Genomic DNA, 12,646 nt, shown 5'->3' on the forward strand with positions numbered 1-12,646 from the left:
AGGCACACCACAGCTAAAAATGGCAGAGCTAAGCTTTTCTCTCCTAGTATGACCTCTGCGAAGTTTTACAACACTTATGTATTAAAGCAATGTTCATTCTGATTAATCTTGTGTATATATGCATGTCCATGTGTGTGGGGTGGTGGGTAACAATTATGTTCTCCAGCAATCATGTCTCATCACACTCTTATCCAAACGGTTTACCCTCTTGGCTTCCCATCAGTCTTTTCTCCCCACCCCACCTGACCCCACCAAAGCCTACTGCTGTGCAAAATCAGTGCCTCTTCTGTCCCTGGGATTAAGAACTGTGTTTCCTCATTTCTCTTGGAGAATGACTAAAAAACAGGTCTGTAAGAAAGAAACTTTGTAACTACCTTCTCCTTACTTCTTTTCCCCTCTTCCTGCTAAGTGTCTTCCTCTTACCATTCATGGGAAAGATGAATTAAAATCTGCTGGGCTGAAGCTTTAAAACCCATGAACATAGAACCCAAATTAAAATAATACACTCTGAGAGTTTTAATTTTAAAAGGAATCCCAGAGACCTAGGTAAAAACTCCATTTTCTCTTTCACTATATGGAGATGTGGTCAATAATTCTGAATCTCATTTTCCCTCACCTGTAAAGTGGATGTGATATTTTTGTTTTTCCCTTCTCATTATCAGGGCAACTTTAAATAGTTTATGAATTGTGAGATGGCTTGTAACTTCTAAAACTATAAATACAGGGGCACCTGGGTGGCTCAGTCGGTTAAGCATCCAGACTTCAGCTCAGGTCATGATCTCACAGTTTGTGAGTTCAATTCCCGCATCGGACTCTGTGCTGACATCTCAGAGCCTGGAGCCTGCTTCAGATTCTGTGTCTCCTTCTCTCTCTGCCCCTCCCCACTCAGCTGCTGTCTCTCTCCCAAAAATAAATAAGCATTAAAAAAAATTTTCAACTATAAATATTAGGTAGACTTTGTGGAGACCGATCATTTTTTTACTTTGAATCCAAACTAAAAATAAAATCAATCAGAAAGGGGAGGGAGGAGGGAGACAGAAAGAGTAAAAACCACAGCTTTCTGTGTGGCAGATACTCTGCGTACTTCACATACACAATTTTTACTTAATTCTCATAACAGCTGCACGAAATAGATGCTTCCTGTTGCTTGCCACAAATCACGCAATTAGTCGCTGATCTCAGGTCTGTCTTAATATTCCCCTTTAACCATAACCATCCAGAGTATGGATATATACTCTTTGCTAGCTATGTTGCTTTGGATAAGCAATTTACTCTTTTGGCAACTCATTTTCCTCATTTCTAAAGGGATGAAGAAAAACACCACCCCCACGGTGTACTGGCTGTATTATTAAAACTAATCCCAGGGCTGCCTGGGTGACTCAGTCTGGTACGTGTCCGATTTTGGCTCAGATCATGATCTCAAGGCTCTTGGGCTGGAGCCCCGCATTGGGCTCTGGGCTGACAGCTCAGAGCTTGGAGCTTGCTTCAGATTCTGTGTCTCTGTCTCTCTCTGCCCTTTCCTTGTGCCCGCTCTGTCTTTCTCTCAAAAATAAATAAACATTGAAAAAAGTTAAAACTAATCTTAATGAAACGTTTCTTAGAAGTTTCTTAAAACGTTTCTTAGAAGTGCTTATATTCATTTTGCCTTTGACATGCCAAGACAGAGCATCTGAGAACTATAATCAAGGTTTTACCACCACCTGGTTGTGGGATCTAAACTTCAGCCTGGATCCATTTTTCCTTCCAGCACATTGCCTGGCAATGAATTTTGTGGGATTAACGAAGACAAGCTAAATGCAAGTACCTAGAAAAATATCTGGCACACAGTAGGTACACAATATATAGTATGTTTTTTTCCTTTCCTAAATAAACTCCTTTCTCTTGGAATGTGATCAGCACAATGATTTCATGCTCCAGTTAGAAGACTGCAAATCAGGACTGAGGAGAAAGAAACATCAGTTTGCGCTGCCTAAATCAAGGAAAAGCCACAGCTGGGGTGGAAATGTGGCCCATGATATAAAGCCTGCTTACTTCCAACTCACAGTCAAGGGTTTCTTCTTACCAGCATGTGCTTCCTTGGTAAACTTCACTCTCAATTCTTTTGTTTTTGAAGAAAAACATTTCCAGCTAATAACACAATTACACTTAAGTATCAGAGCTCATTTTAGTATTATTGCATTTGTTAAATCTAACTGAGTCCAAATTACTTCCTCATTGCTAATAAGAGAAGGGGGAGGAGGAGCAGGAGGAGGAAGAAACCAAGGGGGAGACCAGAGGAAGACCAAGCGGGAGAGGGTTCCAGGGTTAAAGGAAGAGAAAGAGATGTACACACACAGTAAAGGGAAAACAGAGATAGCAACACTACATGTAGCATCAAGTCCAATGAATGTCAGTTAAACTTGCTGCCCACGGTTTCTATGGAAACCCCTTAAGTTAAGAGTGGAACACAGACATTTTTTGGACTGCAATTCACAAGCTGTTTATTTAATTATGATGAAACATGAGACTGTTAGGGACAATACTATTATCATACTGATAGCATTTAGAATTCAACGAATAGGTATGGCAAAATAAAAACTTAACAAAAAATTTTTTAAACCATTACCTTCATGTGAATTGCATGCAAATAAAATGCGTCTTGTTTTCATACATTATTTCCCGCAGGCAAACCCCAAATTAGCCAAATGACATTCATTAAAAGGGAGTTCTTCAGAGGCCTCATGCCAATTATACACCCCCCATGCCCAGTGAACAAAACCAAGGTCACAGCATATTTTCAATTAAACCCAGGATAGCACCAAAGTGCAGCCCAGCTGGAAAAGCAAGCACATTATTACCCCATAGATCATTTGTGAGCAATGAATAGGTCTCTGGTGTTTTTCTATTTTATAGATATTTGAATATAAAAATAAAGAAAATCGCTTCAGATTAGCTTTTGCCTTCCAAAATAAACAACCACTTTCAGGGCATTACTCCTGGCGGCCCAAAGAAGAATGACTGGAAGCCATCACTTCTCTGTCCCTGATGGTTGGAAAAGGTTTGCTTAGCCTTTCATCTGGCCACAGGGAACCAGGTGATTGATGAACTCACTCATACCCTTGTTCCCTCACTAAATGGACATGTAGTTTCTAACTACTGTATATCAGGCACTGTGCTAGGGACAAGGGAGGCAAGAAGATTAAATCCTAGTCCCTAGCTTAATTATGGATTTTTTAGAAATGAATGCATTAATTTTACTGATAAATATTTAGGGAAGGACAACTACGGCTCATAGACATTAAACTAAATAGATCAATAAATCCAGGATTCAGCCTTCCAGAAGATTACAATTAAATGGAGACAAAAAGACACATTGTCATAAGTCATACAGCAAGGAGTCAGTGTTCCTGCCTGCTGCCTCAGGATTTCTCTGTGTATAGAAATGCTACCTATGGATGCTGTACTGCAGAAGGTAAACGTGTTTGTGTGTACAGGATGACTGGCTGGTGGAAGATGAGGTGGAGAGGGAGCTTTGGGAATATTTCTACAGGGGAACCACATTTCCAGATTTGTCTATGAGCCACCCCTACCCTTATAAAATCTTTAGTCCATAAAACATAACTAAAGGAGGAGGCACTCACAAGAGAAGTGGATCCCAAGGAGAGTCATCTCTGGTGTCAGGCTGGGAACATGAAGGCTGTTTCTAAGCTGGCAAAGAGAAACATACAAGAAATTTGCAAATATGACTCAGTGAATATGTCTTTTCTACTATGCTGCAGCCTGTTTTTTGAAATCCAGTAGTGGTTTGCAGTAACTGGGCTTCCCACAAGTTGCTCGTGCTAGCAAAGCCAGTCGTTGCTGTTATTGGATTCGACAGTGTATAATGAGCCGCTTCACATTAGCTGCTGTTGTAGTGTTCAGCATATTGTGGGGAAGATTTAGCATGAATCATCACCCACCTAGCTCTCCATTGTGGTCTCTATGCTGTAAACAGGCAACGTGTTTGCCAATCTAAAAAAATAAAAAAATAAGAAAGCATCCATTAGAACAATTCAGCACATTTCTGGATCTGCTGCCACCACCATCGCCACAGACGACACTGGTGACAATATTTATTGAATTGCCACTGTATTTTAACATTCTCCTGGGCAGAGAGCCAAGGCAGCTATTTTAACCACTGGCCATTTTGAACAATGCATTTTTTAAGGCCCATGAAAAAATGCTGTTTGGAGTCAGAAGACCTGCCGTCTACACTTGGTTCTGACTCATCCAATGCACGCCCTTCAACAAGTCACATGTAGTCTCAGATCCAGTCTTTATCAAAACTGCCCCTTAAGATCAAATGAGAGAATACACTTTGAGGATGGACAGGAAATAGTAAAACAGAACACACTGAATTACTAAAGTCAAATGGGATGTTAAGACTTTGATAGAGACATCAGCTGTCAACTCCAGTTGTTTCTTTTTCACACCCCGAAAACAAGAGAGATATTAACATCTCCTCCTCCTGCCCATCCCCTCCCAACATTCCTACAGCAATGGCAGATTGCAAATTAGAATCTGAGATTGAAGGCCACACAGGACTTGGAGCAAAGAAATGTGAAAAGGTAGAGCTGGCATTTTGCAAAGCATCGTCAAGAAAACTAAAGAATCTTTAATTCCCACAAACACAGGTCTTTACAGCCAAAGCTTAGACATACAGTTGGTGTGAACTATACAAAGCGGAAACCCTGGGCAAGTACAGATGGGAAAAGCCCACACAATTAGTAATCAAGATCAAGGGACTGACATGGATATTGAAATCACCAAGATTCTATCAAGAGTAGGATTGGAAAGAACAGCAGGGAGGCAGGTGTTAAAATCTTCAAGGAATGAGGAGGAGTGAAGTGTGGGTCTGCTGGGGACTCCTACAAGGAGGTGTTAGCAGGTGGCATAGTCTGATGGTGTAAGCTTCAAAGTGGGGCACTTTACTGTGTTAAATGGTTTTGTTTGGAACAGATAATGCAAGTAAATGTGCTTCTCAAACTTCAAAGCAACATACCGCTAGTGAATATTATTCTTATTACATAAGTAAAACTGACTATAATGAAATTTTATTTCAGAGATGATCTGTGGATTTTCTGTTATTGGTTTTAAAAGACATGTAACTCAACTGTATAGAAACTTTCCCCAAGTCTCATGGTTGCAAGAACTTCAGATAGGACACATCATGAAATGTGAGTGACAAGTTAACAGGTCAGGGATTTATGAAAATGTGAAAGCAAGGAGGTGCGTAACAATCAGTGTGTGTAGGGGGGTAAAGAAAAGGTGGGAGGAGAAAACTCATGTTAATTGTTAAATAAGTAGCCAATTCTCAGTTCTCATATTAGACAAGAATTAGCAGTATTTGACATAGTGACCACCCTGTCTTTTCTGAAACATTGTCTGCACTTGGCTGCTGGGAAACCACACTCTCAATTCTCCTTCTACCTCATTGGTTAATCTGCTCTGCCTCCATCACTAGTTGTGCCTTATCTCCTGGCCTACGAAACCCTGGAGTGCACCAGAACTCAGTTAGTGGACCTATTCCTTGTCTATACTCATTCTCCAAGTGATCCCATGGTGGCTTTAAATGCTATCGACAAACATATACCTCCAGCCTGTGGTACAGACATACATATAACTGCTAACTTGAGACCTCCAATGGAGGCATCGAAAATCAATCTGTCCAAAATAACACTCTTGATTCCAACTCGACATTCATCCCCAATAATTTTCTAATAGAAACTCCAGTCGTTCATGCATTCATTCAACAAAAAAATTTAAGCCCCTACTGGTAGATATGCCAAGCACCATTCCGGGGATCATCCTCTGAGCAGCTCAGACCAAAGTCCCCCTAAATCTTCATTGTTTCACTTCATACTCACTACTGCATCCTGTTACCTCTACACCCTATCACCTTGACACTCTATTGCCTATACATTGGAAATTTTGTATATTAAGAATCTTGTCACTTTTCTTCACTTCCACTGCTACATCCTAGTCCATTTTCTTTTTTTATTAAATTTTTTTTCAACGTTTTTTATTTATTTTTGGGACAGAGAGAGACAGAGCATGAACGGGGGAGGGACAGAGAGAGAGGGAGACACAGAATCGGAAACAGGCTCCAGGCTCCGAGCCATCAGCCCAGAGCCTGAAGCGGGGCTGGAACTCACGGACCGCGAGATCGTGACCTGGCTGAAGTCGGACGCTTAACCGACTGCACCACCCAGGCGCCCCCTTAGTCCATTTTCTATCTGTATAATTCAGTGATTCCTATAGCCTGGTCCAATATCTGGTGTCTCTGCTTCTCTTTGTGTGCTTCTTCAGTTTTATCTCACACATGGAGGGGTCCTATCAGACCCCTTATATTATACATTACAGATTAGATAATTTCCTCATATATATTATCCTGTCTGACCCTCATAATTATGGGAGGTAGGCAGAAATAGGTTATACTTTTCCATTTTGCAAATGAGAATTTTAAAGTGTATAAGGAAGTTAAGTAATGTGATCAAGTTTCAAGGGGACAAGACTAATATATGATAACTGTTACACAGGAAGTTAAGTGTTTAGAGATCTAAGCTAGTGCTCTGCCTAATATATAGTCTTTCAACGTGAACAAGCTAAGGAAGGGAAAGAGGTACTTAAGCCATTAATCATTACAAGGTTCTCTAAATTTGTAGGAACCTACTTTTTTGTGCTTTTTTTTTAAACACATTGCACAATATGGGAATAATAAAAAGAACATTTATTGAGCAATTATCAACTACTGTGTTAGCCATCCATGATGTACTTGCCTACCATGTGTCTTTCTGCATCTTTAGACAACATGCTTTGTTGAGATCGGCACTATATTCCATTTTATGTGCATGTATAGCCCAGTAACTGCCATATAGAATATGCTTAATACATGTTTCTTGAATAAGTGAATTAAATAGCTTACTTGGTTATATACAGAAAGAACCAACTGAACGTACACGCTGAATCTGAATCACACAATCCATCAGTATATAAAATTATAGAATTATAACATTCATCAGTATGTAAAATCATAAACTTTCCGCATTCTAAATCAAAAACTGTTGGTATCAGCAATTTCTTATGGTTCAAGCTAAGTTTCCAAAGAGGGACAGTGATTTTGGAAATGTACAATTTGTCAATCAAATTTCTGGAATTCATGGACATCCTTTCAGTTTACTTCTGTTTATATAAACTTTCATGTACCAATCAAGGGAAAAAGAGCCAATAATTTTATTTCAATGCAAAGTATCCTAACTTCAGATAGTCAATCTGTGGAACAGTAATTACAAGCAAAACCAGAATAAGGACACTCAGTACTGAGTTATAAAAGGTTCATTTTCTATTGATTACCTATAGCAGGGTCCGCAAGCATAGAGCAGACAGGACACTTGCTCTGCCATAGCCTTATTTTCCAATAGGACAGCCATTCATACATCATGGAAAACTGAGGCATCCATGCTGGTTTTTCTTAATAAAGCTGCTCAAATATTATTAATTCTCAATAGTTCTATTCTGACTTGCTCCTTTGTCATCTGACTTGCCCAAAGAGAGAATTAACCACATACATATCATTTTTTCATAGTATTTTCTTGATTGTACCACTTATCACCATGTGAGAACCAAGACATCCTATTAATCAACTGCTACTGTAGAACACTGTGTTGGGAATACACAAAAAATAAAAATTTTAGATTAAAGGGAAGTGAGTGTCTGAAGTAGAGACATGCATATAAAATATAAAATATACTTTATATATTATACAAACATTTTATAAATATAAATAATATATAAATATTTTATATGCCACTTAAATATCTCTTTAGCTGCTAGTGGTATCCTAGTTTAACACTGGAGATCAGGATGTGTGGGAATAGGGGAGGATACAACAAAAGTGTCCTTGATTTTCAAATAACAGCACCGAGTCAACCTCCTGCTCTAACCAATCTAAATCTATGGTCTGAAAGGACACATGCTACTGTGGTCTGTGTAAATGTGGCATTCATCTTCATGAGTGTACAGATGAAGAATGGATCAGGACTGGCACAGTCATGAGTGACTTATCCCATTCCTCCTCACAAGTGAAGATAAATGACACAAAATATCAACCACCATGCATTATATATATTTTATTCCAGTTACTCCCACAGACACAAACATACAGGAGGCCTTTTCTTCAACCTGATTGTTTTTTCGTTTTCAAAATATACAGCTAACAATAACAACAGAGAACCTCTGGGAAAGTCAGAGGCAATGAAAAATGCTAAAGTAACTTCTACAGGACAAGCTTTACCCAGTGAGGGGATATGTCAACAGACCTTATCTCTGGGAACTCTAAAATGGCTGCATGCCTCCAAATAGGATTTCACGGGTCTCTGGCTGCTGTCATTAAGCTAATGTTATGAGAAATCACAAAGACCCTCCAAGGATACTGCACTAGATTACTTTCCCACCTGTGGAAAATTCACTAAGATGGTGATTCTAACAGAATAGCTTCCAAGACCTCCTGATTACACAGTAGTCCTTCTTGGTTTACTTTATTTTCAGATGACATTCTTTATCCTCCGCTGATGTGCATTCCTTAACTTGTGAGTTGGATTAGGATGTCCTCATTAAGCTTCTTAAACAGCTGGTAAGGTAGAAAAAAGGCTGAATAATGGCATCACCAGGGATATTCTTCCCTCCCCACCCTCATAGCTAGATAACGTGGGTACTCAGTGTCAGCCTACCTTTGTATATGGCCTCTTTTAGGTTACAATGCTGTAGTACCATCGAGATCATATGGGATCATTTTAAATTATTGCATTCAGACTTAAGCCTAATTTGAAGCTGGCCCTGTTTGGAAGGATCTAGTCCCCTAGATCTAGTTCCCTAAAAAATGCTTCTAGATTATTAGAAAGCCAAGTTTTCTTTTCACCAGAGCGATTGAAAGTCATGGTCTTTGTCTCCTATTGCCCGTGCCTGACTTTTTCCCAATGTTGTGAGTCCCACTTTCCAGTTAATAGTGGGCAATGGACTCCAGCTACAGGCAGAACAAATCCTGGCCATCTTCTGTAGCTTCATTCTCACACTCCACCTCATGACATTGTTGTTCCAGATTTAGCTCTGATCTTACGCTCTAATAGCTTATACTCTATACACCACTTTGGGAAATTGTACCATTTGAGCCCCAAGACCATGCCTCCATATGTATCTGTGATCTCTTATGAGATTCCTGTCCTCTTCTGTAAGTCTAAGTCTTTGGTAGTATAACATAACCCAGATCCCAGGACCTCAATGACCAAGGACCTGGCTTGTTTCTTAAAGTGCTAGATATCCAGCATATCACCTTAATCCTCATCAGAATTGATAGCCTTCTGTTATATATCTCATTCAACATTAATTAAATGCTTACTGAATATCTGGGACTACTCTAGACACTCCGAATTCTGAAGTGAGTCAGACAGTGAGAAACTCTCACTTCACAGAGCATCCCCCCTTAGGGGTTAGACAGATAACAAACCAGAAAAGATCAGGTAGAGATAAGTATTGAAATGAAAATAAAAGAGTGACAAGATAGGGAATTACTGAAGGGAAATATTACATTGATTTGGTCTAGTAATATCCCTCTGCAAAAGAAACAGTTATGGTGCCTGGGTGGCCCAGTAGATTAAGTGTTTGATTCCTAGTTTTGGCTCAGGTAATGATCTCATGGTTGGTGAGTTTGAGCCCCGCATGGGGGGCTGTGCTAGTGGTGCAGAGCCTGCTTTGGATTTTGGATTCTCTCTCTCTCTCTCTCTCTCTCTCTCTCTCTCTGTCTGTCTCTTTCTGCCCCTCCCCTGTTCTCTCTCTCTCTCTCTCTCTCTCTCAAAATAAATAAATAAACTTAAAAGAAAACAAACACTTAACTTAAATAATGACAAGAAAGAACTAGACATAGATCTAGAAGAAACCACTGCAGGTAGAGAAGGCAGCTAATATAGAGGCTCCAAGTTTGAGGGAGTGCTGAGGGCTAAATGTTTGTGTCCCCCGCTTTGAATTCATATGTTAAATTCCAATGCTGAATGAGATGATATTAAGGGGTGGGCCTTTGGGAAGTACTTAAGTCATTAGGATGAAGTGCTCCTGAATGGAATTGGTACCTTTAAAAAAAGAGACTTCAGAAATCTCTGTTGCTCCTTCTTCCACATGAAGACATGAGAGTCTGCAACCTGGAAGAGGGCCATGCTGACTCCCTATATCTGATTTCATTCCTCCAGAACTATGAGAAATACATTTCTGTTCCTTATAAGCTACCTGGTCTGTGGGGTTTTGTTGCAGCAGGCCAAACAGACAAACACAAGAAGCATGTTATACTTAAAGAATAGCAAGGGGGAGAAAGAGGCTACTCTAGTAGGAATAAAGTAGGCAAGCCTAAGAGTAGGAGATGTGGATGGAGAGTGTGTTTGTTTCCTTTGGTCTCCACAACAAGTATTGCACCCTGAGGGCATAAAACAACAGAAATTGATTCTTTCCCACTTATGGAGGTCAGAGGCCTAAAATTGAGATGCCAGCAGGACTCTCCAAAGACTTTAGGGGAGAATTCTTCCTTGCTGTTTCCAGCTCCAGTGGCTCCAGATTTTCTTTGTTTTGTGGACATGTAACTCTGATCTCTGCCTCCGATGGCCTTCTTCTCTTTTCCATATGTCTTTCCTATGGGTTGTCTCCCATAAGAACATTTGCCATTGCATTTAGGGCCCAAGTGGATAACCCAGGATGATCTCACCTCAAGGCCCTCAATTTAATTACATATAGAAATATAATTTTCCAAATAAGGTCACATCTATAGGTTCTGGGAGTTTGGATGTGGACATATCTTTTAGGAAGCCACCATTCAATCCACTACAGAGAGTTAGCCCTGCTGAGCCAGGGAAAACAATTTCCTCGTATTCTGTATGCAATGACAAGCTCTTGCAGAGTTTCACATTGGAAAATAATACAGTCTGGTTTAGACTTTTAAGCTATCACTCTGGCTATACATGAGAAGTGACTGAAGGGGTCAACAGCAGATCAGTAGTGCATGTGAGAGTGGCTTGATACTCAGTGGCAACAGTAAGAATATAGAGAATTAGAAAACTAAAGATTATTTCTGGAGGCGGCATCAAGAATATCTGCTTAGGAATAACATACAGGGATGGTGGTTAAAGAAACCAAAACAACTACCTCATGCCACCGACCCAGTACAATTGTCCAAATATCATCTGCTCTTGAACTCACCACTGCCATGCTCCATATGCCCTGTAAGAAGAGTATTTGTGTGAAGGGATCACCTCTACTTCCCTAGCTATTCTTAGACCTTTGAAAATATTATCCTCTCTGGGACAAGTCTAGCTCTTGTCCCAGTTCCTATGGCTGGGTGTGCTTTGTCTAACTTTACTTCAAGAGTCTGCCCTTCCAGTAACCGATCTCATTTTAAAACAAGTCTTTTGCAATTCTTTCTCATTCCAATACAGTTCCCTGGGGCATCCAAGCAGAAGGTGAGTGATTTGGTTATACCCTGAAAATGGTACGCCATTCAGATTATTCCCTGGAATGTCAGCGATTTACCCATTCTCTTCAGGTCAAGGGAACTGAAAACTCTCCGGGAACAGATCTAACAAAGTTTCAGAGCCTAATTATACAACGATTACCATGTCAGCAGCCTACATATGGTCTGTACTTAAACCCCTAGAGAACTATAGCTTCTGTATTGTCTTTCTACTTCAGGGACTCCTTCTGAATAAACAAAGCGACTGGCTTAATAAAAACAATACTTATTCTGCTAGTTATGTTTTCTGAAGAAATTAGGATTTCAAGTCAAGTATAATTTATCTCCTTAAATAATTTCAAGTCAAGTATAACGTATCTCCTTCATGAGATTGAAGTTCTGATAGAGAACAGAGCTTTAAAGTGTCCTGAGTAGCATGCTAAAGGTAGAGATAAGCGATGGCAGTGGGCTATAGTTCGTAAGTGAAATCCCTTAATAAAGGCCAAATTTTCGTCTTGAGCAAGCCATTTTATGGGATTGTGGCTGGCAGCCTAATAATATACTGTTGGGTTCTAGGGGACAAATAAAGCAACATGAGATCTTTCTCCTTTTTCCCTGACCTCATTCCCCATGAGCTGTTCCCACAAGACATTCCAGAGTGCCTGCGTAGTATTTCTTCTTCTAAGGGCCTTAATAAGCTTATTTTTAAATAGGCTCAAGTTTTCAGAATGATTTCAACTTTCAGTTTTGATTTCAAAATGACATTTATCTGCAACTATATTTTCAATGTATCATTTATGGTATATAATTGTTCTTTTGTCCCTTAAATGCATACTCAATTTTAGGATTTGGTATTCTAAAGCCAACAGTATTTAGAAATAGTCTTATTACAGCAAGCTTAAAGCATAGCAAGAAGATACAGGCCTTCCTTGGAGAACACCACAGTGAAGCGACTAATGCAATAAAACACATCAAATGAAAATTTGGGTTTCCCAGTGCATATACCAGTTCTGTTTATACTATACTTAGTCTATTTAGTATGCAATAGCATTATGTCTAAAAAAATGTACGTACCTTAACTGAAAATACGGTTTTCCTTAAAAAAAATAAAAACTAACCATATTTGAGCTTTCAGAGAGTTGG

General features: G+C 39.6%; 1 protein-coding gene across 10 annotated transcripts in view; it reads right to left on the reverse strand.

Moving 5' to 3' along the window:
• Positions 1–12,646, reverse strand: part of LRRC4C (leucine rich repeat containing 4C) — a 1,352,261-nt gene that overhangs the window by 20,041 nt on the left and 1,319,574 nt on the right. For 8 of the 10 annotated variants that reach the window (XM_045039151.1, XM_023239774.2, XM_045039152.1 and 5 more), the window contains 2 exons: positions 3,939–3,990; positions 3,621–3,687 (listed from right to left, as the gene is read on the reverse strand). The exons of 1 other annotated variant lie outside the window; for it this stretch is intronic. The gene's annotated coding sequence lies outside the window, so the exon portion shown is untranslated. The remainder of the gene's footprint in view (positions 1–3,620; positions 3,688–3,938; positions 3,991–12,646) is intronic. One more of the 10 variants, XM_019812293.3, reaches the window with a different exon arrangement.

This window comes from Felis catus, chromosome D1 (assembly GCF_018350175.1).
Source record: "Felis catus isolate Fca126 chromosome D1, F.catus_Fca126_mat1.0, whole genome shotgun sequence".
Lineage (NCBI taxonomy): Eukaryota > Metazoa > Chordata > Mammalia > Carnivora > Felidae > Felis > Felis catus.